This window comes from Tympanuchus pallidicinctus, unplaced genomic scaffold (genome assembly GCF_026119805.1).
Source record: "Tympanuchus pallidicinctus isolate F22 unplaced genomic scaffold, pur_lepc_1.0 scaffold3, whole genome shotgun sequence".
Lineage (NCBI taxonomy): Eukaryota > Metazoa > Chordata > Aves > Galliformes > Phasianidae > Tympanuchus > Tympanuchus pallidicinctus.
This window is the reverse complement of record NW_026294747.1, coordinates 55,284,192-55,306,175: the sequence shown is the minus strand read 5'-3', so window position 1 is coordinate 55,306,175 and position 21,984 is coordinate 55,284,192. Positions and strand designations below refer to the sequence as shown.

Below are 21,984 nucleotides of genomic sequence, written 5' to 3'. Positions count from 1 at the left end.
GGTAGGGACTGACATGAGGTCAGTGCTGGGTATGCGTTGGCTTCTGGGCCCAGGGAAGAAATCCCCGTCTGCCAAAGGGAAGAGGGGTGAACTGGCTGGAAAAGAGCCATTCTTCTGCCTTCTGCAGAACATTGTCTGCAATGAAAGCCCTGCCTACTCCCATGTCAGAGAGTTGCTGAGAACCGAACCCGGAAAGGATTGCCAAACCCTCCACTGAATGCCAGAGGAAGCGACATCAGAAAAAGCCATCTGTCTCAGCTGAGGGACTGAATGGTGACTTTAAAACCATACAGTTAGCTGCACTTCATTGTCCTATTTGCCTAAAGCAAGTGATTAAACGAAGGCTTTCTGTATGTTGTTTGCATAGAAATCCACTTCTCCCTGCCCAGCAGCGCTCTGAACGGTTCACACTTGGACTGCAGAGTGGAGGAAAAGAAAGCACTTTGCTCTATTTTTATTTTCTATGCTGCCTTGAAAATGGCTAGAAAAGGCAAATGGGAGCCTTAAACATTGGCTGACACCTTAATTGCTACCTAGCAATTAATGGCTACAGGCTTTCTTGGGCAGCTCACGCATGGATATATCAGACACCTGGTTGCAGAAATGACTTTTGTTAAGTCATCTCCCTAAATATTGTGCCAAATGCTCTGTGTAGATTGAATTGCATTTAAATGAGGTGAGCGTGCAATGGATCATCTGACTGCTGATGCTTCCCTCCAAGTTTTGTGACAAATGGCTCTAATGCAAGCATCATATCTCAAACCCTGAACTTACTCCTCCAATTAAATACTGATCCTTTAAGCCCTGTCTGGAGAAATAATATAGTAACAGCAGTGGTGCGTGTTTGCACAGAAAAGCAGAGGTGTGCATGTAGCAGATGCTAACAGAGCTCTATGAATTTAGTTTGCAGGGATCACAGCAGCACTGAAGACTTGAGCAATTGGGGCTGGGACCCGTGGCATCTTTGGTGCAAGTTCTGCAGGAATTAGAGCACAACCTGCAATGCCTTCGCTGTATGCAAACACTACAAAGAGTGCTGATGGGTTGCTGAAATCCCCATAGAACAGTGCTGTCTGGCAGCTCAGCAAGATGCAGTGGCTGACATGGAAGGAGTCCTCGGGGCGTGCAGCTCAGTGATTAGTCAGTCCTGGTTACCACTTCCTCCTATTAGCAGCAAGCAAATCAGCATGCTTGAGTCAACAAGGACCTCGGGAGGAACCAGACTTCCCCAAACCACTGCCAGATGTTAGCAGACACTCTGACCCTCCCTCCGACCTTTTTGGGCCTCAATGCTCATAATTAGCTGTTAACATAGACGTGTTTCTGTCGCTCTGCCCCTTCTGCTGCAGGCTGCCCAGCACCATTGTTAGCTCAGCTGTAATGAAGCCATGCACGTGTGGCTCTGCAGAGCATTGCATCTCCATTGCTGTTCCAAGCAAACAGGAGCCCAGCTGGAATCATGCACAGTGCAGCCTCACTCCCATTTGGATCCTGCTCTTTCTCACTTGCGATCTTTGATCATAGAATCATTTGAGTTGGAAGAAATCTTTAAAGACCACCCTGATCAACTCCTCTGCCAGAGCCCTATCCAGCCTGACCTTGAATATCTCTGGAAGCAGAGCACCCACCACCTCTTTGGGCAACCTGCTCCACTGCCTCATTACCTTTATTGTAAGAAACCTTTTCCTTATACCCAGTCTAAATCTCCCCTCTTCATTTTGAAACCATTTCCCATTATCCTATCCCAGCAGAGCCCTCTAAGAGTCCGTCCCCTTTCTTACAGCCCCCTACAGAAACCCAAAGGCCGCTCTCATGTCTCCCCAGTGCCTTCCCTCCGCCAGGCTGCTCAGCCTCAGCTCTCAGCCTGTCCTCGTAGGGAGGTGTTCCATCCCTGGGATCATTTTTGTGGCCCTCCTCTTTTTTTCCTTTTTCTTCAGTCCTCTTATCTGTGGCTTGACAGAAATAATTAAATGCTTTAATTGCTTTGGGCTGCCTTCAGTGAGCGTTTGCCCAAGCCAGTAATACAAGAGCAGCTCTGCTGATATCTGTCTGTGCTCAGAACATTTGACAGGGCTCAGTAATGTTTCTGGGAATATTAGGAACCCAGATGGGCATGTGCTGGGGATGGTCTGAAGCCTGGTGCCTCAGACCCCAAATCACATCAGATCCTTTGGGTTTCTTGTATTGGCATTAAGATGTGCTCACATTTATCCCCAGCTATGTTTACAGTCCTCTTTCTTCCAGCATGTGTGGTCATGCTGTCCCAAATAAGTGGCATGGGACACCTCTGGTGCATCTGTGTCCCTTTGCTTCTGATGCATTTCAGGTGAGTTAATAGTTCTTGTGCTTAGGAAGAGCAGAACTTTTCTGTTGCTAACATTAGATTTATTATTATAACTATTATTTTATATTTATTTTTAATATATTATAATTATATATTTATATTTTATTTATATATTAATAATATATTAATAATTCCTTAGGTACTGATGAAGGGTAAGAATTCAAAAAGCCACGATAGATCAATGTGGAACAGCATGAATAATAACTGGAAAAGCTGACTGATCAATGAAAGAAAATATGTGAACCATTTCTGGAATACAGCACCTGAGGTGTTTTACAGCAATAGAAGTATTCTCTGTCACATTCCTTCACTTGCTTTACTTAATGATCACCAGCTCTTAAAAGTTCATCTTCTGCTACGATGCTACTGAGAAAGAGTCAGAAAGAGGAGGAATATTTTAAATTCCCTTTGAAGCAGTATTCCTGATGTTAATTCAAAGGTTAATCTTGTGTTGTTTGGAAAGCTGCTTTTCTGCCCAGCCTCCCTGTGATCTCTTTAGCTATATCTGATAACGAAGGCTTGAAAACTCCAGATTAGAAATTAAATTCTACCTCTGCGGCCCAGCCCTGATGACCCAAGGAGTCTCATAAAATACTCTTTTTTTTGCAGTGAGCTCTTTGAGCTAATGCTGTTGCTTTTGCCTTAAGAATGAGAATTCTTCTGGAGGAAAAGCTAATTCCCATAGAATCACAGAATGGCTTGGGTTGGAAGGGACCTCAACCCCCCACCCCCTGCTGTGGGCTTGTTGCTCCCTACCAGATCAGGCTGCCCCATCCAGCCTGGCAATAGGCACCTCCAGGGATGGGGCACCCATAAACAAAGTTCTTAGCAATTTCTGTGACTTTCTTTAGCAGAATTTGAAATCTTTTTGGTACACAGGCATGTGATATATTATTTTCCAGCTCCAACTGATTGTAGGGATTTGCGCTTGTAAATGAAAAGAAAATGAATGCAAATAAGCAGAGGCAACAAGAAAATTTGGTCATCGTTGTTTTTCCCTAGCCAGGAAAGAGAGGCTGAATCAGTGAGGTGTTGAGACTTGTTCCTGGCATTGATAAGGATCTCTCCTTCTCTCCTATGAAACGCTACATTAGCAATAATCAGTTTCCCTGCCTTAGCCCTGCAGTTGTCTTCCCCCCGCATCACCCCGAGCCCATAGGTCTGCCATCTGAGAATGCAAAAATCCCAACAAAAACGAAGACTTGAGGCACTTCAAACACTTTTCTTTCTCCCCAGTGCTGCTGGGATTTCAGCACCTTTTGCATTATCTTCTCCCTGCAGCTGGGGCATGTGGCACTGCTGCTGATCTGCACTGCGGTCGCTCTGTGGTGGGTTTTGCAATAATCTGATGGGTGACTGCCTCATGTGTTGGGCAATGGTACACAACATTCTCATGCTGGCATTGCTGCTGCCTTCGAGTTGCTGAAAACAAAGGGAAATGATACAAAACTACCTCCTGCACCTACAGCATGTGGTTCTGCACTGTGCTACCACTGCAGCTTGCACCGTGCTGAGTAGTGAGGCCTTGCCTTCAACCTTCACTTGACAAGGCTGCTATTTTCCTGTTAATGTTTGGGGTTGTGGTGTTGGAAGTGAAAGAAATCCAGGAGTGGCACATGTTGGAGTGAGGGAAAAGCCACAGTTTTCACAGGCCAAACCCAAAATGTCTTTAAACTCTTTTAGATTGCAGCACCAACACAACCCATCATTTCATAAAATCATAGTATCATTATGAGTTGGAAAGGACCCTTCAAGGCTATCTGATCCTATTCCCCTGTGTGGACACCCACAGCTCCATCAGGTGCTCAGAGCCCCATCCAGACTGACCTTGAATGTCTCCAGGGCCATCCACCACTTCTCTGGGCAACCTGTGCCAGTGCTTCACTGCCCTTATTATAGAAAACCTATCCACTCTAAATCTCTTTCAGTTGAAAACCATAATAACAGATCAAGGGGAAATGGTTTGAAGTTGAGGGAGGGCAGATTGAGGTTGGATGTCAGGGGGAAGTTCTTTGCTATGAGAGCGGTGAGGTGCTGGAACAGCTGCCCAGAGAGGCTGTGATGCCCCGTCCATCCCTGGAGGTGTTGAAGGCCAGGTTGGATGGGGCCCTGGGCAGCCTGGGCTGCTGTGAAATGGGGAGGTTGGTGGCCCTGCATTGGTGGGGGGTTGGAGCTTCATGATCCTTGAGGTCCCTTCCAACCCAAGCCATTCTGTGATTCTGCGGGTAGGTCATGATTGGACTCAATGATCTTTAATATCTTTTCCAACCTGGTCGATTCTATGATTCCATGATTCAATGAATGCATCCCATCCTTTGGGCATGCTGGGCTGCTTCTCGGGAGATTCAGGCTGCAGATCTGAGAGTTTTAAATCAAATAAGGGAAATGTACGGGCAACGGGTGAACAAACCAGAGCTAAGAAGCTCCGCAACGTGTCATCCGCATGCGAGGTCCGAGGCTGTTAGGGCTCCTCCTGCCTCAGTCTCGTTGTAAAAAGCTCAGTGCAGCCCTCTATCCCGACCTTCCCGGGGTGTTCCCTGCTCAGGGCTCGAGGAGAGGCAGCTCCGCTCCTTTAACGGGAGGGAGGCGGGTGGGTGCTGGGGACGTGCGGCACCGCCTCCTCCTCCTCCTCCTCCTTCCCCGCCCGCTCCCTTCCTGCCAGCCAGCGCCGCGCAGGCACCAGCCCGGCTCCTGCACTCCGGCCCCGCAGCCCGGTGAGTCCCGGCCTGGAGCACGGTAGGCCCGGCCCGGCCGTGCTGGGAGCGATGCGGTCCCGGTGCGACCTGCGGGGCGCTTGCTTCAGGCCCGGCCGGGCTCCGGGCAGGTGCGAGCGGGGAGGCCGGGCCCAGGCCTCCGTCGGCGGCTTCCCAGCAGCGGCCTCGTGGGGCAGCGGGGCTGGAAGGGAGGGAATGAGGGCGGGGGGGGGGGGGGGGAGCCGGCTGTCTGTCTGTCTGTCTGTCTGTCTGTCTGTGTGTGTGTCTGTCTGTCTGTAGTAACCTTAAAGCGGCCGTCCTGTGGAAGTGAAAAGGGCGATACGGAGCGTTCGTCGCTGCGAGGGGAGGAAGGCTTTTCCCCTCGTCACAACGTGCGCCCAGCCCTGCGTGGCGGGGTGGAGGCAGCACGGCGTTTATCGAAGGTGTTTTATGGGGTTGGGGTGCCGAACCCCCCCGGCAGGTCCGAGGGGCCAATTTCTCATGAATGAAGCTCCATCTAAGGCCTTGTGCTTTGGCCCAGCTAATTCCAGCCCGCTCCTTGTTTTAATTAAATGTACATCGTTAAGAATAGCGCGGTCTGGTATCTTTTTGTGTTAAGCGGTGCCCGATGCTGCTTTCAGTCTGATCGATTGGCAGCCCGTGTGAAAGGCTGTGCTGCGTACGGTCACGAGTGGGAGAACTGAAAGAAGAGCGTCTCTCCCACTGTTGGCTTCTACGATGAGCTGATACTTCACTGTAGTCGTTCACTACTTAAAATTCTCTTTCCCCCTTTCTTTTCAGTACCTCCATCACCGCCTCTGCCACACAATGCCCATATGGCATTTAGCAGGTGTAGCTGACAAGTCCTGTTTAACATCTCCTCGCATATGACAAGGCAGAAATCTCTGGTAGGAGCTCAGAGTGCTGCGGAAGTAAGAGGGGGATCCTCAGTTCTGTTCCCAGCTGCACGGCGAGGTTCAGGCTTGCAGTGCCGCTGCTCTCCTTCCCATAACTGTGCTGTGATTCCCGTCCACCAGCAGGCTATGCAACTTGCTTTACCACATATTTTTTCTCTTGCCTCATATGCTGATGCTGCTTTCTGTATGCTGTGATTAAAATAACTTTTGTGTGTAGTTGCAGTGGGGAAGGGTTGGGGTTTGGATGCAAACGCTGGTGCTCTGTTAGAGTTACTACATACATACCTTTTTTGTTACATATTTTTCCCCCCTCCTTATCTAACCAGTTTCAAGAAGATGCTTCCTGCTGTCAGAAATAGCAGTAGTAGGAGGGTATGAAGTATACAGCTAGTTGTTAATTTGGTTCTTTATACCCCACTGTCATAAAAACCATACTTTGGGTAAATTAGTCTGCTAATGACTGCTTCTGAAACACCTTAAAGGGAAGGGAAAGGCTTGATCAGGTATGTGTCAAATTGTCGTGTTAACCACAGAACAGCCTGCCCTTGCATCATCTGTTCTGTCTGTCTGAGATTCTGGCTCAAAATTGTCTAATCATTGCTTGAGCATTGGCACCATAAACCTGGGATTGACAGAATCCTTCCAGAACTGAAATTCTGCATGGATTTCAGAGGCTGTGGGTGTAGCTTAAATACACTTTTGGCTGAGACCCTTACCCTAAGGATGTGGCAGGAGAGGGCACTTGTTTTATTTTAAGCATCGAGCTTGGTTGCTCCTAATCCCTTCCCCTTTGCTGCCAGGACACCCATCTCTCACCACTGAGTGCTGAGAACTCCAGCTCCTGAGTTCCATCCCCTGGGTGAGCAGGGCAAGTGCCATCCCAGATAATATTGTAGCAGGAGGGCCCTTCCTGGAGCCAGCATGCAGTCTGGTGAGAGGCTGGGGGCAGAAGGAAGCCCTCGGAAAGATCAAGTTTAGTTTCTTAGTGTATAGGAAACGTCTGTGTTGTGAGTGCTGCTTGTAATATAACTGCTTTTGGGGTAAACTTGATCAGTTTAGTCTACGCTGACACCTCAGGAAAGCTGCTCCAGAGCCTCCTGTAGGTCTCAGAACAATTGCTGTGCTGCCAGCCTAATGCAGTTTATGGCTGGTTTGTATAATTTGTGTTTGTTCTAGCACTGCCATTTGGTTTAAGCAGTTGTTTTCCCTCCCTGAGGCAATTAGAAGGAGCAGTTGTATCCCCTCAGAGCTGCTTGCTCTGATAGGGTAAATGAGTCAAAGTCTTTATGTTCCTTCCTATCCTCTCATCAATATTCTTCTTGTTTCCTTCCTGATAAAAATCTTTTACCCATCAAAACCTTTTTACTAGAAAGGGAGTTTTATACATTTGTATTTAGTTCTTAAGCACCCTGCTCAGCTATGTTGGCAAATCAAGCATGGTTGGACTATTCTTAACAAAAGGAGTGGTTTGGGGGCCTGCTCCCTGTCGTAAGCTCCCAAACATTCTGGTGTTCCTTGGGTGATGATTTCGGGCTGATGACACAGGGGCTAAATCTGTGCCAGGCAGATCTCTTCTTGTCAATGACTGTGCACCAGCTGCACAGATGATAGATCGGAGGGCTGCCTGATTGTGACTTGCAGGACAATCTGTTTCTCCTCTTGTCATTATATGAGATGGCCAAACAGATAGAACGCAGGATGTCTTTAACTATATATGTATTTATATTGTAGAAGCTGAAAATTCTTTTCCTGTTTGCAAGTCTGAGCTCCAGCTGGCTGCAGAGAGATGGCTGCTTCTGAGCGTTGAAAACTTAGCAGCTCTTGCCAGGGTGAAGCCTTCAAAGTAATGTTTTATAAAATGTGGACTTGTTGACACTTCTTGAAGGTTGCCTCTGCTCTCTGACTTGGGAATGCTGTGCCTTCTGCTGTGAGCATTGGCTGAGAGCAATGGGATGTTTGCTCCGCGGCGCTTAATTGTATCTTTTATTTCCAGTTAGTTTGGAGTGGGAGCAGCGATGGTTGCATCGATACGTGCCTGTGCTGAGCCAGGCTGCTGCAGCCCATGCGGTCAGGATCTGCAATTCCTCTGCAAGGTTTTTCACACAGGAGCAACTCGTGGCCGTTGAGGTGCTGCGCCTCAGCTTTGTCCTCCCTTGGTTGCCACACTGCTGCCTGTGCGCAGGAGCGCTGCTCTTTAATTAGATTATGTTAGAATGAATAAGTGAATTTGAATAAATGAGCTTATGGAGGCACTCTCAGGTCAGCTTAGGCCCTAAAAATAGGTGCCGGGCACAGGACAGGCTTGGTGCAGTGTCTGTCAGTACAACGGCATTGAATGGAGATCGCCTGTGAATGCAGAAATTCTGCTGCCTTGCTGTCTTTCTGGCCAGGATGCTCCGGCGCCTCGTTGGTATGAGAAATGTCAGAACGTGCTCAAATGTGGGCGTTCTTTAATGGCAGCTTGGTGGGATGCTGGAAGGGGAAATAACGGCTGTGGAAACTGTACTAATCCGAGGTGCTGAAGAATGCAAATCTCATGATCCTTTTTAATGCTTCCCATCTAACTGAAAAGGTGATTTTTAGTAAGGCTTTTAGATGCTGCTGAAACAGGGGAAAAAGAGAAAAGGTCTGTGTTAGAAGTATGTACGTGAGAGCTCTGGGAGGCTCCTTCTGGCTCTTCCTAACACAAATATGAAGAATATTGTTTCTATGTGATGCAAAGAAGTAGCTCAGGAATGTTGAGCCTTCGGTTTTGCTGTGCAGCGTTTGGGGGATGGGAGGGAAGGAGGAGCAGGAAGGATGAGATTTTTGGGTTAATCACAAGCAAAAGAACTACTTTCTTTGCAGTTCTCCCCCTTGTTTTATGTAACGTGCTTTGTTTTTGTTAGTGCTTCATGTCCTACCTCGCTTATCAGCATTCACAGCTCTAAATTCCTCTTGCTGAGCAAAATTAGCTGCAGTTTGTTCCCCTTGTCTTTCAAAGGCTTACGTGGAAGAGGAGCAGCTTTCTCACTTTTCAAGTTGAACTTCATCTCAGCTTGCTCTGAGGCTGCATAATAACTCAGAGAAAGTGTCTGTAAATTAGCAGTGTTGGCAAGCTACTCATTTTCCTGCCTTAATGATCCCTATTACAAATAGCATTGTTCTCCACCAGCGGTACCAGCAAACTGCTGCTCTCACTGTCAGCTGCACAGGACTTTCACATCCCATGCAAGCAAAACAGTAAACTCTGCAAAGTGACACTTATCACAGGGTTCTCCCAGCAGTGGAGGCAAAGTGCTGCTGCAAAGTCCGAGCGTTCACAGTGATCTTATCTTCAGGCAAGGTCCCAGTACTGGAAGCAGTGTGCAGGCTGGCACCTTCCTATGCCAGACTGCTGACCCTGCTGTCTGCTCTGCACTGTGCTGGCTGGAGTTGCTCAGGGCTGGGTGATGCTGCAGATGACTCTGGAAGTCAGGCACATTGCTACCTGCTGCCCTTCTGAGGGAAACAGCTCTGTGCTGTGGAATCGAGGATCTGGAACAGAGCTGCTGGTTTTCTTCAGGTTGAACGATGAGTTGAACATCAGGGAAGGCTTCTTTGCTGTGTCAGAGGAGGTGTTTTAGTGCTGCTCAGCAAAACGTGACTCCTCATTTTTGGGCTACACGTATTAATTGAATGGCTGACCTCAGGCTGACTGGTGTCCAGCTCATGCAGCGTTTGCGAATGACCCAGGAGACTGAAGCTTTGGGATTACGTGGGTGTTGAAGGCTTTTAAGGATGGTGTATTTATGCCCATGATTCACGATGCTTCCAAACGTGATCCAGCTCCCATCCTGCAGAGGGAAAGTCCCTCGGTCCGGTGTCTGTAACCTCTCACTGAGCTGTGTCACAGCTACAGCAATATCAACCCAGCCTGGTTATTTTGGGCTCCTCATTCTCTTACATCCAGATTCCGATCCCCACCACGAACATTTCTTGCAGCAGAAATGCTGGCTTCATTCTCCATTGCTCCTGGTTACTTTCTCCTATGTGGACTTAAAATGGCAGGTGGGATATTCTAGGGCAGAGGCAAATTCTAGCACATCCTGCTCCTGCCACTGCGTGCAAAGGTGTCTTAGGTCTGCCTGCATCCTGTGTGAAGGAAGCTGCTCAGCCTAGGAGATGAAAGCATCTCCTCCTTGAGCTGTCTGGTGGTGGAGGCCGTGCCATGCACGATTCCAGTGCTGTCTCTCCCTGAGGGGTGTTGCAAGGAGACTGCTGCTGGCAGGGGCACTGGGAAGGACTTGTAATCCATTTGCAAGTGCGTAGCTGTCGAGGCAGATGATGACTAAGCTATTGCACAAGGTTCAGCTCTTTGGGGAGAGTGCCAGGATTGGGACAAATCATGACTGACTGATAAGAGAGCCTGTAATGTCAGGCAGCTGATAACTGTGTTGTTCCTGGTTTAATCTGACCACTGCCTACGACTATTTTTATTTTTATTTCCCCTCAGCCTGTTCACTGGGGAGTTCTGAGTTGAAAATCTTCATTCAGTGAGGCCAAAACTGGCGCAGCCCGGTTCGTGGGAGGAAGTGAGCAGTTCCCAAGCTCTCAAGGCGAGTGCCCAGTGGCAGAAGTATTTCAGGGCTGTGACTCAGCTGCACTCCTCTCTCTGGGTCGGGTGGATTTCTTCCTGCTGGGAACCCAAACCTGCCCACTGCAGCTCTGTCTGAGCGCCCTGGCACACTCAGGGAGGTTGGAGGTTCCTGCTTTCCTGTGTAACAGAAGGGAAAGTAAGGTTAGTGCCTGTGATTTTACATGTGGTGGAGTCCCATTTTCGGAAGGAAGCCCCGTGAGCAGGGATGTGGACCATGTTGCAGTATCACTTCTGCCCTTCTCGGTCTCATCAGCAGGCACAAGGATTACAGCAGGTTATGCACAGCCTTTCAAAGGGCACTTTCAGTTCTGAGTTGAGCAGTGCTGTGGCAGAGGGGCTTTTCCTCCTGGGGCTGGAAGGGAACTTCTCTGCCTCATTAAACCCAGGGAGGAGGGCTCAGCCCATCCTCGCTGACCAGGAGGTGTCTGTGGTTCTTAGTGGGGGTGATGTTGGGAAGCTGCTAGCAAATGGAGCACGTGAGTGAACGTTGTATCCCAGCTCACACCTACTGACCTTTGCTTGGGTAAATACCTGTCAGGAGTATGTGCAGCTTACACTGAGATGAATTGATTAAAAACTGCTGCTTTTTGAACATTACCCATGCTGCCTCATTTTGTATGGCAAAGATCCACCAGAGCTTCACTTCTCCATATTCAGACTGACCGGAGAAGAGTTCTTGGCCCAATGTTTGCTGGGAAAGTGTCCTTGCCAATGACAAGCATTGCCCAAAAGAGGGACAGAGGCAGTATCTCAAAGCCTTGGAAACTGCCAGGCTTCAGGGAGGATTTGTGGAGTGTGTTAGGATTTCTGCTTGCCATGCACTACCTTCAGTCCTCACTTGTTACCTTCCTTTAAGGTCACTTCCATATCCACAACCCTTGCTACACTGCTGCTAGGATTGAGTTGCGTGCTAAATTTAGTAAACCTCTTTACAGCTTAGTGTGCATGTGTGTGTATGTAAACACACATTTATTTTTGTTTGAAGTAGCTTTTAATGGGTTAGAGCCTGGTACAAAATGCACAACGGGGTGAGGCTTTCCCTGCATGGGTGGGAGCTCACAGGGTGGTTACAGGGTGATAGGTTGGCTCCTGTCTCCTCCTTGATGCACTTACACACGTGGATTGGTGGGAGGGTTGCTGAGGCACGATTACAGCTTGCCTGTGTGGGCTGCAGGCTGAGCCATGCACCGAGTGCCAGCTGATGGGTTCTGCTTCAAAAGTTGTAAAAGCCAATGAAAATTCTGGATGAGGTGTTTTCATGCCTCAGCCCCCTGGTTTCCTCTGTTTTCTTTCTGTTTTTTTCCCCCTCCATTCTTCCAAAGGAAGAATTTCATGGCTGTGTGTTTGGCATGCCTATTTCTTAATCGATTTCTTAATCCCCCCTCTCCATTTCAGGCTGCGGCAGCAATAGGGGTGTAACCAAAGTTGGAGGCAATTAAGTTTGCATCTGTGTGGTTGCTGTGAAATATTTATTAAATCCTTGCATGCCAAAAGAGGAGCAGACTGTGGGGCAGTAAAGCAAGGAGAGCGAGAACCCACAGAAGCATGAAGGAAATGACCTAAATTACTCTGCATTTCTTTTGCTGAGCATACTAGGGTGTTTTTTTTTCTTCATTATTTAAAGCAACCTGGCATGTTCTTAAGGCTACATGTTCATGGAAGCTGTAGCTCACATCTGAGCATGCTGATCAGTTCTGCTGATTGCTTTGGAGTGTTATGAGACTGTTTGTAGGGGACGTTTCCAGGGTGTTGGGGTATTGATTTGAGCTCAGATCTCTGATAATGACAATGAAATGCAGCTTTGTGATCACTCTTAGTCCTTATGGTCACAAGTGGAGGCAATCAGCAAACCTGTGGAGATGCACTGTGAACTCATCTGCAGCGTGGTTCTTGTTTGCTGGTAAGCCCCCAGTGCTAGGCTGCATCATGCAGTGAACTGGTGTGGGTACTGGGAACAGTATGCTAATGCTCAGAGCAATGCCAGCATTGCTCATCTATGGAATCAACACCCATAGGGGGAAGATGGTCAAAGGGAGCTTCACAGCATGGCTCAGCCATAATTAAAGGGCATGAGGAAGGTGTGGAGGAGCCTTTCCAGCTGGAGGGCAGCTGACTGCTCTGCTGCAGATCTTTAAGATCTGTGCTGGAATGCTGTGCTGCTTCCTGCATGCATTGCTGTGCAGGAGTGATCTGAGAGCTAACAGAATGGTGTCTTGGTGCAGCTGTAGCAGTGAGGTGCCTGCAGTAGCATGGTAGGTGTTTGGGCTGGGTGATGATGTGAGCCTGCAGTGCCACCCTCTGATAAATGGATTGCCTCCTGTCTTGAAGGAGAAACCCCAGTGCTTCACTGTCTCAGTAGAGAAATCACCCCAGTTCAGCAGCAGTTCCTTAAACTTCACATTGCTTTGAAATAGAGTTGAAAGTTCCACCTTATAATGCAATTTACACGTTGAATTACGCTGGAGTAATTTGTATGCTGCTGATGCTGTGTGTAAGGATTGCTTGTAAAGCTTTTTGTTCCCCAACCATTCTGAAGCTTTTAACTAATATTTTCTAAGAGTATCAGCAGCTTAGCTGTGCCAGTGCTATCCTGTGCTGGGTAATGCCATGCTTCAGGGTACGTGTGGAAGGAGAGCTGTGCTGGGGAGCAGCTAACCTGGCTGAGAAGTGAGTCTTGGTGATGGGATGCTTTGGTGCAGATGTCTGCTGGCTCAGAAAGTCAAAGCAGCAGTGTTGTGGCAAACCTGTCATCAGCTGCTGTGGTACAGATTCTGTCCTCAGTGTGCTTTGACCCATCCTCTGTATTTGAAGGAGTTTATGAATACAGCACGGGGTTTTAATCTCGCAATTGATTTTAGATGTAACGTGCAATTTGTAATAAAATCCAGCCATCCCTTGCAGGTGTCGTTCTTAACAATGTAACCAGGAATTAAAACTCACTGATTGCTGCTAGCAAAGGACTGCTGGAGGCCTCTTGTATCCGTCACAGCACATCCCCTGCAATCCTGGGCTCTGCTTTGCCTCTGGCTGAGCTGGGAGCAGGAGGCTGCTGTGGGACCTGTGACGTAAAGGCTGCAGGCAATGCTGCTGCCACACCGAGCAGCTCGTTGCCTTGATGACTGAAAGCGTATTTCCAACTTGCAGTTAAAAATGGCTAACAACAGGCCACAGATGCATTTGTTCCCATGCCAGCATTGTTCTCTGGCTTCAGCCCCACCCTGCGAGGTAAGAGTGGAGGAAGCTGGCGGCTGGGTATGGCACTGGGGGAGCTTGGAGCAGGGAGAGCAAGCAGTGCCAGCCCAGGTTGTATGAATCCTACTGCAGCTTTGTGTCTTCCTCAACCATGGCTGTGGGATGTAGTAATGGAGGCAAAAATAGCTGTGCTGATGGAGGGCTTCCCCAGCTGTGTGCAGCAGTGCGAGGCTGGGGGACTCGCAGCCCCTAGTTTGGAAGCTGTGCTCTGCGTGTTGATGATGCCTCTATTTAGATGCCTCTGCCAACTTGCAGGAGCTCTGACTTCTGTATCTCAAGTCTGCGTTCCTCCCATCACCTAAGCCTAAGCTGAGCCTGCTCTTCTAAAGTCGTGGGGTTGAGAACTGACTGCGTCCCCCTGAGTTTTAAACTCTTGGCATGTCTGAAAGCTTATTACCATTCTGTGAACTTTGGTTGTTCAAGTGCTGGTAGTTTTTTTTCCCCACTTTTTTCAACTTGCTCTGTGTGTTATGAAGGGTGAAAAATGCTGGTTTCACCTGCCTGTTGAGCTGAAGAATTACCAGGGCTTGAACTGAAGCATTATCAAGGTTTAGCCTGGGCGTAAGGTGTAGCAGTTGTGTTTCATTGCTGCCTCCTGATGCATTAATGTAGCTAGAGCTAGGCCACATTTACAGTAACTTTGATGCAGCAATCACACCTTGTTTCTCTTTAGAGACAACTGAAATCCCTCAGCTGCTGAGATATTAACCTGTGCCTTGTCTCGAAAGGTACAAGGTACCTTCAGGTAGTTAGAAGAAACCACATGAAAGCGTCTCAGACAGATAGGATTTGCAATCACTTAAAGGATTTGATTTCCCCAGATGAATTAACAACTCTCCTTTAACCTGTTGCCTGTTTCCAAGGTAGGGCAATTGCGTTTCCCTCTAGGAACTCACATGGAGCATCTCTCTGCTGTGTCTTTTCCTTTTGTCCTCTGCTGTTCAACAAAGGGATCGTTGAGTTGCAGAAAGGTTAACGAAGTACACTGTTGTCTTTTTGTCAGTGGTCCAGTCTCTCTGTATAGCAGACTGAACAGAAACAATGGGAAGATCTTGCTGGTGGAGTGACCGAGGTTGTCATTTTGCAACACCGGGGACCTGCGTAAGCTTTGGGATTCCAGCAGCCTGTAGGGTGGTGATTGCAAAGCCCATTGCAAGAACGTTCAGTGTTAGTTTCTCTGCTTCTTTTGCGTTTAACAGTGTCAGAGCTATGGGGATCTGAACTGTTACAGTACAGCAGTGGCTTCATTTAGAATGGTTTTATTACAATGAGCCTTCTGGGGCTTGGCAAGAAGGGGGAATTGTAGTCCTTAATTACTAAGTAGAGGAAAAACTGCAATCGGACAGACAGGCAGCAGACCAACAGTGTTTGTGCTGTGCCATCCCAGTGCATAAATGACCAGGGCAGGCTGTTACTGCACTAATTGGCTCTGATCCCTTTGAGGAAGGGCTTGGAAAGCTCTCATTTTGGGTTATCACAAGGGTTCTTTGGGCTCCTGCCCTGTTGTGCTGAGCAGATCTATTCCCATGTTTGCCCCTGAGAGCCTCCAGTGGGGGCACAGAGTGCAGGGAGCACAGGATGAAAGTTGTATGTTCTGTGCATATATACATGCAAAGCCTCGGGCTGCTTGGAGGGAGATGGAAGAAAACACGTAACTCCTTGCCTAGACTCAGTCTCTTTTTTTTTTTTTCCCCCCCTCCTTTGAGCTGCTGAGGCTACGTGGTGGCTGGCATACGTATGGAAGTGCATTCCCCTGTTGGGAATGTTAAAAATAAGCACTACAATTTTCCCTTTCCACATACCAAAATATATTAATGCGCTGTTGCTTTGATTAGTCATTTCCTTTTCCTTTGTTCTTCTTGCAGCAGGGTAGGGGACTGCAGGCACATGCTTCAGTTCAGAAATTGAATGCTAAAACGATTCTCCTGGGCTCATACCTGCCTTGGCAGAGGATGACTTCTGCTGTCATCCACTAAATACGCGTTTATGTCTTGGTGAAGTTGCTTTTATGGTATTCGTACTAAAAATATCTTTGCCTGATTAATTTTCTTTATAGGGGGAAGAAATTCTAGTAGGAACGAAGTTAATGCTTTTACTATGAGCGTAATAAAGCCTTGCAAGAAAACGTTGGTGACGTATTATAGGAAAACTTCCATGTTCTCTCACTTATGCTGAGGCTCCATCTGCCTTTTACCCCATTACCTGTGCTCCCCAGTTCCATGCAAGACCTTGATTGTGGTGGAGCTTTGCAGTTTGACATTGCTGGGGTGTGCACAGCCTGGCTGTGGGACTGCTTGGTTGGGTGGGGAGGGCCAAAGGTTAATTGGTTCTGCTGGAGAGAGTGCAGTGCTCAGCAGCCCTGCAGGGTCAGAGCCTCTGTGTGGCTCCATCAGCACCTCTGCTTGTGGGTCCTATGGGGTGAGTGGCAGGTTGGGAACAGCACTTCTTGTGTTGGAGGAGAAGCCTGTGAGTGTGCTGACACGTCCGACTGCAACGGCTGAGGGTTGAGTTAGGTTGTAATTAGGGGAATCGAGCAATAAATGAGAACTGTTGCTGTTGTGCTTGGGTTGGGGCAATCGCAGGTATGTATATCCCAGGAGAGCTCCTTGGCTTCTTGAGGGATTCCTTGAGTTGTGCAGGGCCCCCAGCATGGCAGGGATGTGGAGCAGTTGGAGCAGGTCCAGCAAATGGCAGAAAGATGCTCAGATGGCTGCAGCACCTCTCCTACAAAGACAGGCTGAGGGAGCTGGGGGTATTGAGCCTGGAAAAGAGAAGGCTGTGAGGTGACCTCATTGCAGCCTTCCAGTACCTAAAGGCAGCTTATATACAGAAGAGTAACCTTCAGTATGGTCTGATAGTGCTAGGACGAGGTGTTGTGACTTTAAATTAAGAGGGGAGCTTGAAGGTAGGCATGAAGAGGAAACTCTTCAACCAGGGGACAGTGAGGCCCTGGCACTGCTGCCCAGAGCTGTGGGTGCCCCATCCCTGGAGGTGCCTGAGGCTGTGGGGCTGTGCAGGGCCCTTGATTTGTTCACTGCTTCTGCAGTGGGCAGGTAACACACCTGAGGCTTCTTCACTGGTTGCAATCTCCTATATAAAAACCTGTTGTTTTTTCTTCACTTTTCTAAGGGAGCCTCACAGTTCTTGGATTCCATTCATATTTTCACAGCAATCTGCAGAGACATTTTAAAAGGAAAAAAAAAAAAAAAAGCCGAGCTGAAGACCTTTTCCACTTTTGTTTCTGTCTCCTTATTTTACATTGATTTTTTTCTAAATATAAGCAGGGTATATAATGCAAGAATGAATATTTAGGTAAACTTACTGTATGTGCTGGAAAAGGGAAGAGCTTTCTCTCAAGTTTTTTTCTCTGCAGGTTGCTGTGAGAGCACAAGTGGAATTTGGGTACCATAGAGCTGCTGCTTGCACCTGCTTTCCCCTTTTCCCCTGTGCTTGCAGAGGCTGAATTGGATGTGGAAGTAAAATGAACGTAGCAGCCTCAAATTGCTCAAGAGAGGATCTTAGGGTTTGTGTTTGTTTTTTTTTTAGCTTGAAATTTGAGCCTTATTTGTGACCATAGTGAGCAGCATCATGGCTACAAGTGCTGCAGAGCTTGTTTGATCCAAGTAGAGCCCCCAGAGCCCAGCCAGGTAGGTGTGGGTGGCTCAGATGAAATACACTCTTGCTGGTACAACTTAGTGCTGTGTCAGAAGAGGATTAAAATGCATGGGTGTTAGATTGCCTGATAGCCTCCCAGCTGAGAGCTGCATGGTTTTGGCAGAAGTGAGGGATGATGATGTTTGCATTGTGTCAGCAGATGGAGGAGGGGATGAGGAGGATGCAATGAGAGGCCAGGTTCACCAACCTGCAGCTGCAGGGCTGTGAGCAATGGAGGTGAGTGAGCTGATGGGTATTTATACAACAGACTGGGCAGATGTCAGAAGGCCTTTGTTGAGGTGCATAATGGCTTAAAATTTGTGTAAATGGCTTTTGTGTGTAGTAAAACTTAGCTGTTCTGGACTGTTGCATCAGCTTGGCTCGTACAAACCTCTGCTAAATTCTCCAACAGCTGATCAAAATAGCAGAACGGGCAGGGCTTGCTTCTCCTTCTCATCCAGATGCAGGGCACACAGATTTCAGGTGCTGACCTGAGAATCCTGCCTTAAATCTGTGCCTGGCTCATCTTGCTAGAGGCCCCGTGATGCTGAGGATTTGCTCTTCAGGCTGGTAAAGTAAACTTTGCTTTGGCCATTAATCTGGTAGCTCAGTCTCTTATTTTCAATAGATAATCCAGCTCTGATATGGCCGGGAAAGAGAAGGTAATATGGCACGAGAGAGAATGTAAACCCAGGTTTGTGTTGCTTGTAGAGCTAAAGCTAAGGCTTAACTCGATGTTGGATTTGTTGTGCTGGAACAGGCTGCCCAGAAAGCTGTGGGTGCATCTTTGGAGGTGCTCAAGACTGGAGCCCTGGGCAGCCTGAGTTGGTGGGGGACAACCAGCTGATGGCAGGAGATGGGGCTGGGGGGCTGTAAGGTCCTTTCCTACCTAAGCCATTCTGTGCAGCTGAGAGGTGCAGCTGGCTCAGTGTGGTTGCTGGCAGGTCAGTGGCAGCAGAGCTGCTCCTCTTATCGTTGCTGTTAGCGTCACTGGCTGTGCAGTTAAACTGCACAATCTGTGGCAATGCAAGTGACAGCAAACGAGAGATACAGCTGGGGATATTTTGGCTCTTTGGAGCTTCTGTGGTAGTGACCTTGGCTGTATTGCTGCCCAGCGTGGGACGCAGCAAAACCTCAAACTGACATTAATGTTGTGTGTTAGGAGATGGAATTTTCAAGGGAGAACGTGCAGCCTGGTGGGGCTGAGAACGTGTTCCTTCGGTCCTGATGGCACCCCTATCAGCTGCTGATTTTTATCCCACATCATCCCTTTGTAAAAGTTGCAAGAAAACTTCTCTTTCTTAAGATTTTTTTCAGCCCTGAGTGATAATGGTGTCTATGTACTGATGTCAGCAACCCCAGAATGCTTCACTAAAGGGTCTGGGTGGGATTGGGGTGCTGGGACAGGAGGATTGCCAGCCCTACAGAGTGTGTGTTTCTGTCTCCTTGTCAACATAAGGTTGCTCACTCTGCTTTTGCTGAAGTTATTTCCAAGCTGGGACGTATCTCATCAGCTGCAGGGCTGCCACTGCATTTTTTTTTTTTCCAAGGTGCTGATTCTAAAGCTGTATTTAAAAAGGGTGGGAAGAAAATAAAAAGGCTTTGGTTGAAGTTACTCTTTTCTGGAATTTAATAAATCGTGTGTTTCTGTTAACTAACATCGAGCAGCTGAGAACAGGCAGAGCCCAACAGATGGTACAAACAGCGGCACGTTTGGAATGGAAAATATTTACCTAGAGGGTATTTGAAGCACTGAGATCGTGCTCTGCAAATGGCTTAATTGTATCAGGGTAATCAAGCGAAGAAGGGAAAGATTTATTGACAAGTCTTCTCCTCTTGCTGTTAACAGTGGGGAGGGGGTTTTGAGCACTGTTGAGCTGCACTTCAATAGATCTCCTTCCCAGGTAGGAGTTACTTTAATACTCGAATGGCTTGGTGTGTAAATACTGGTGACTAAAGCTTTCCTCTGGCTGTGTAAGTCAAGCTGTCAGGGCTGTATTTAAACGAAACCCTCCGAATTTGCACTGCTGCTTGTTGTGCTCTGCTCCAGCTCTGGGTTTTGAGAGGACTTCTGCCAACAGACTGTCAAGTGTAGCTCTTGGATGCAGGGTTTAATATGAAAAAAGTGCTTGGACTTTGCCATCTGGATCAAAGCTGCAGGTCAGTTTAGATCTCTGAGTTTTCTGGGTTATGGCTGATTTATTTTTTCTTTTTTGCACGCCTTTCAACTGTGCAGCTTAAAAGGCAACCTGAAAGAAGGTGGTGTGAGCTTACTGGGAGCTGTGCCTTTCACACAGCTGGTAGGTGAGATGTATGTGTAACATCTTAGTCTGCTGCCTTTAAAATGGCATTCGGGTTTGGTCTTTTCCTCCCTCTGTTCCTGTGCTCCATTCCTCAGTCTGCTCCTCTGCAGAGCAGAGTGGTTTTGGGAGCGTGTAACCCTGGAATAGGGAGGTGGAGGACATGGCATTGCAAAGGCTCATTACCTGCTGAAATTAGTCAGGTGTTAACGAGCTTGGAGCAAGTTTGATGGACTGAAATCCCTGCCTGCTGTGATGGCCTGGCTTTCACTGCTGCCTGCTGTAGTGTCACGTTTCAGGAGCTCTCCTGGTTTCAGTGTGGTGTCTTGGTACACAAAGAACAGGTTGTTTTTTCTGTGATGTTGTAGGACTGCTGTAAATAAATAAAAACACCCACCCCTGCCAAGAGAAACCCTTATGTTCTAACTCTGCAATTCAGTAGCAATGCTGACATGAAATGAATCATCACTGGGGTTTCAGGCAGCACTTCTCCCGTGGTCTTGAGCCTTGGGGTAGATGATGCTCAGATATTACCTGAGTTGTTTGCCCCTGCTGTATGGATGAGGAGCTGAACCTTGTTGCATTTTGTTCCCTGTGTCAAATCAGGCTGAAGTTCCTTCTTCCAGTGCCCGTGTTACTTGCAGAACTCTGTGGGAGGATGAGTTTGGGAATGAAGCTGTTTTTGGGATAATCCTCTTTGCAGCTGGCTAATATGAAGTGTGTTGCTAACAGTGCGTGGATTAAAGGGAAACAGTGTTAGAGCGTTATCTCTGAGGAATTTACACAGTGCAGCTGCTCCTCAGACTTCTTGCTGTGCTCCTGGTGACTGTTGAATGTGAGGAGTTTTACTCTGTCCTCTTGCCAGGCAGAAGACTGACTTGAGTGTTGTATGCTGGGTGATGAGCATAGGAAAGCTACTTTCTGTGGTGGGCTGGGTGTCCTCTGTGCATCGTGTCTTAAATCTCTGCTACAGGTCTCACAGAGCTGCTGCTGAGAAAATGCCTGGGGAGAAACCCCAGTTAAAGGAACTGCTGCCTTAGCTAAGATGTGTGTGTATCTTAAATAGCTTAGCATTCAAGCTGGGACGGGAGCTTAGGTTGGATATTAGGAGGAAGTTTTCCAGCCAGAGGGTGGTGAGGCACTGGCACAGGTTGCCCAAGGAGGCTGTGGATGCCCCATCCCTGCAGGCATTCAAGGCCAGGCTGGATGTGGCTCTGGGCAGCCTGGGCTGCTGGTTGGCGACCTGCACACAGCAGGGGGTTGGAGCTGGATGAGCACTGTGCTCCTTTGCAACCCAGGCTATTCTATGAGATGGTTCTATATTTTCCCCCCGTGTTTAATGTTATCTTTTTAGAAGCACAAATCTCTGCAGATGACGTGCGTCTCGAGACCCAGGCGTTGGTAGGAGCAGTGCTCGTAACGTGCTGGGGCTAAGCTACAGGTGACTCATTAGCCAGATGGAACATAATTTATTTCTGTCTTCCCAAGTAAGTTAATCCCCTGGACCTAAACTGAATGAATATCCCCGTGAAATGCGGTGTCGGTGCCGAGTGAAACCTGAGAGTTAAATGCAGAAAGCAGAGGGTGTGTTATGAAATCCATGCCAGAGTTAACTAGCAGAGGAAGTCAGGTGCAAGCAAACACTGTGCTGGAGCTCAGGAGTAGTTTCTGCAGTGTGGGCTCTGTTCAGGGGAACAAAAGTGCAATCTTTTGTGAAATGCTGGATGGGAGCAGTAATGGAGTCTGTGTGCAGACTGGGACAGATGCTGTTTGTTCCCCTGTCCCAAAATGAGTGCTGCGTGGGCACGGGCTGACCTGCTCCATCATTTGTGCCCTATGCTCTTCCAGGTTTGGTTTAAAACACAGATGAGTGTTTAATGAGTGAATAACCTTAAGATTTAAAGCAACTCGAGGTTTCTGTGCCACTTCTCACCTCCACTGAGGGTGTGTGTGGAACCTGTGTCTTGACATCTTTGGAGCTTACGTGTGGAGGTTTTGAGGTTGTGCAGCATTCACTTTTTTCAGGTTTAACAGGAAGAACTTCTGTCCTGTTTCTCTTATTACAATATAGGATTTTTTTTTCCCCCTACTGATTCCTTCTGCCTCTTCCTAGGTGGCTTGTTGAGAAATATGGAAGTATAAGCGGGAATGGAGATGTTGATTTAGTGATTGGAGATTGTTGGAGGACAGCTGGCAGCTTTGCAAG

The 21,984-nt window shown here is 48.0% G+C and overlaps 1 protein-coding gene across 9 annotated transcripts in view; it reads left to right on the top strand.

Moving 5' to 3' along the window:
* The first annotated feature begins 4,943 nt into the window (after nucleotides 1-4,943).
* The window catches only part of KTN1 (kinectin 1), a 69,942-nt gene continuing 52,901 nt past the window's right edge, over nucleotides 4,944-21,984 (top strand). For all 9 annotated transcript variants that reach the window (XM_052696518.1, XM_052696522.1, XM_052696521.1 and 6 more), the window contains exon 1: nucleotides 4,944-5,058. The gene's annotated coding sequence lies outside the window, so the exon portion shown is untranslated. The remainder of the gene's footprint in view (nucleotides 5,059-21,984) is intronic.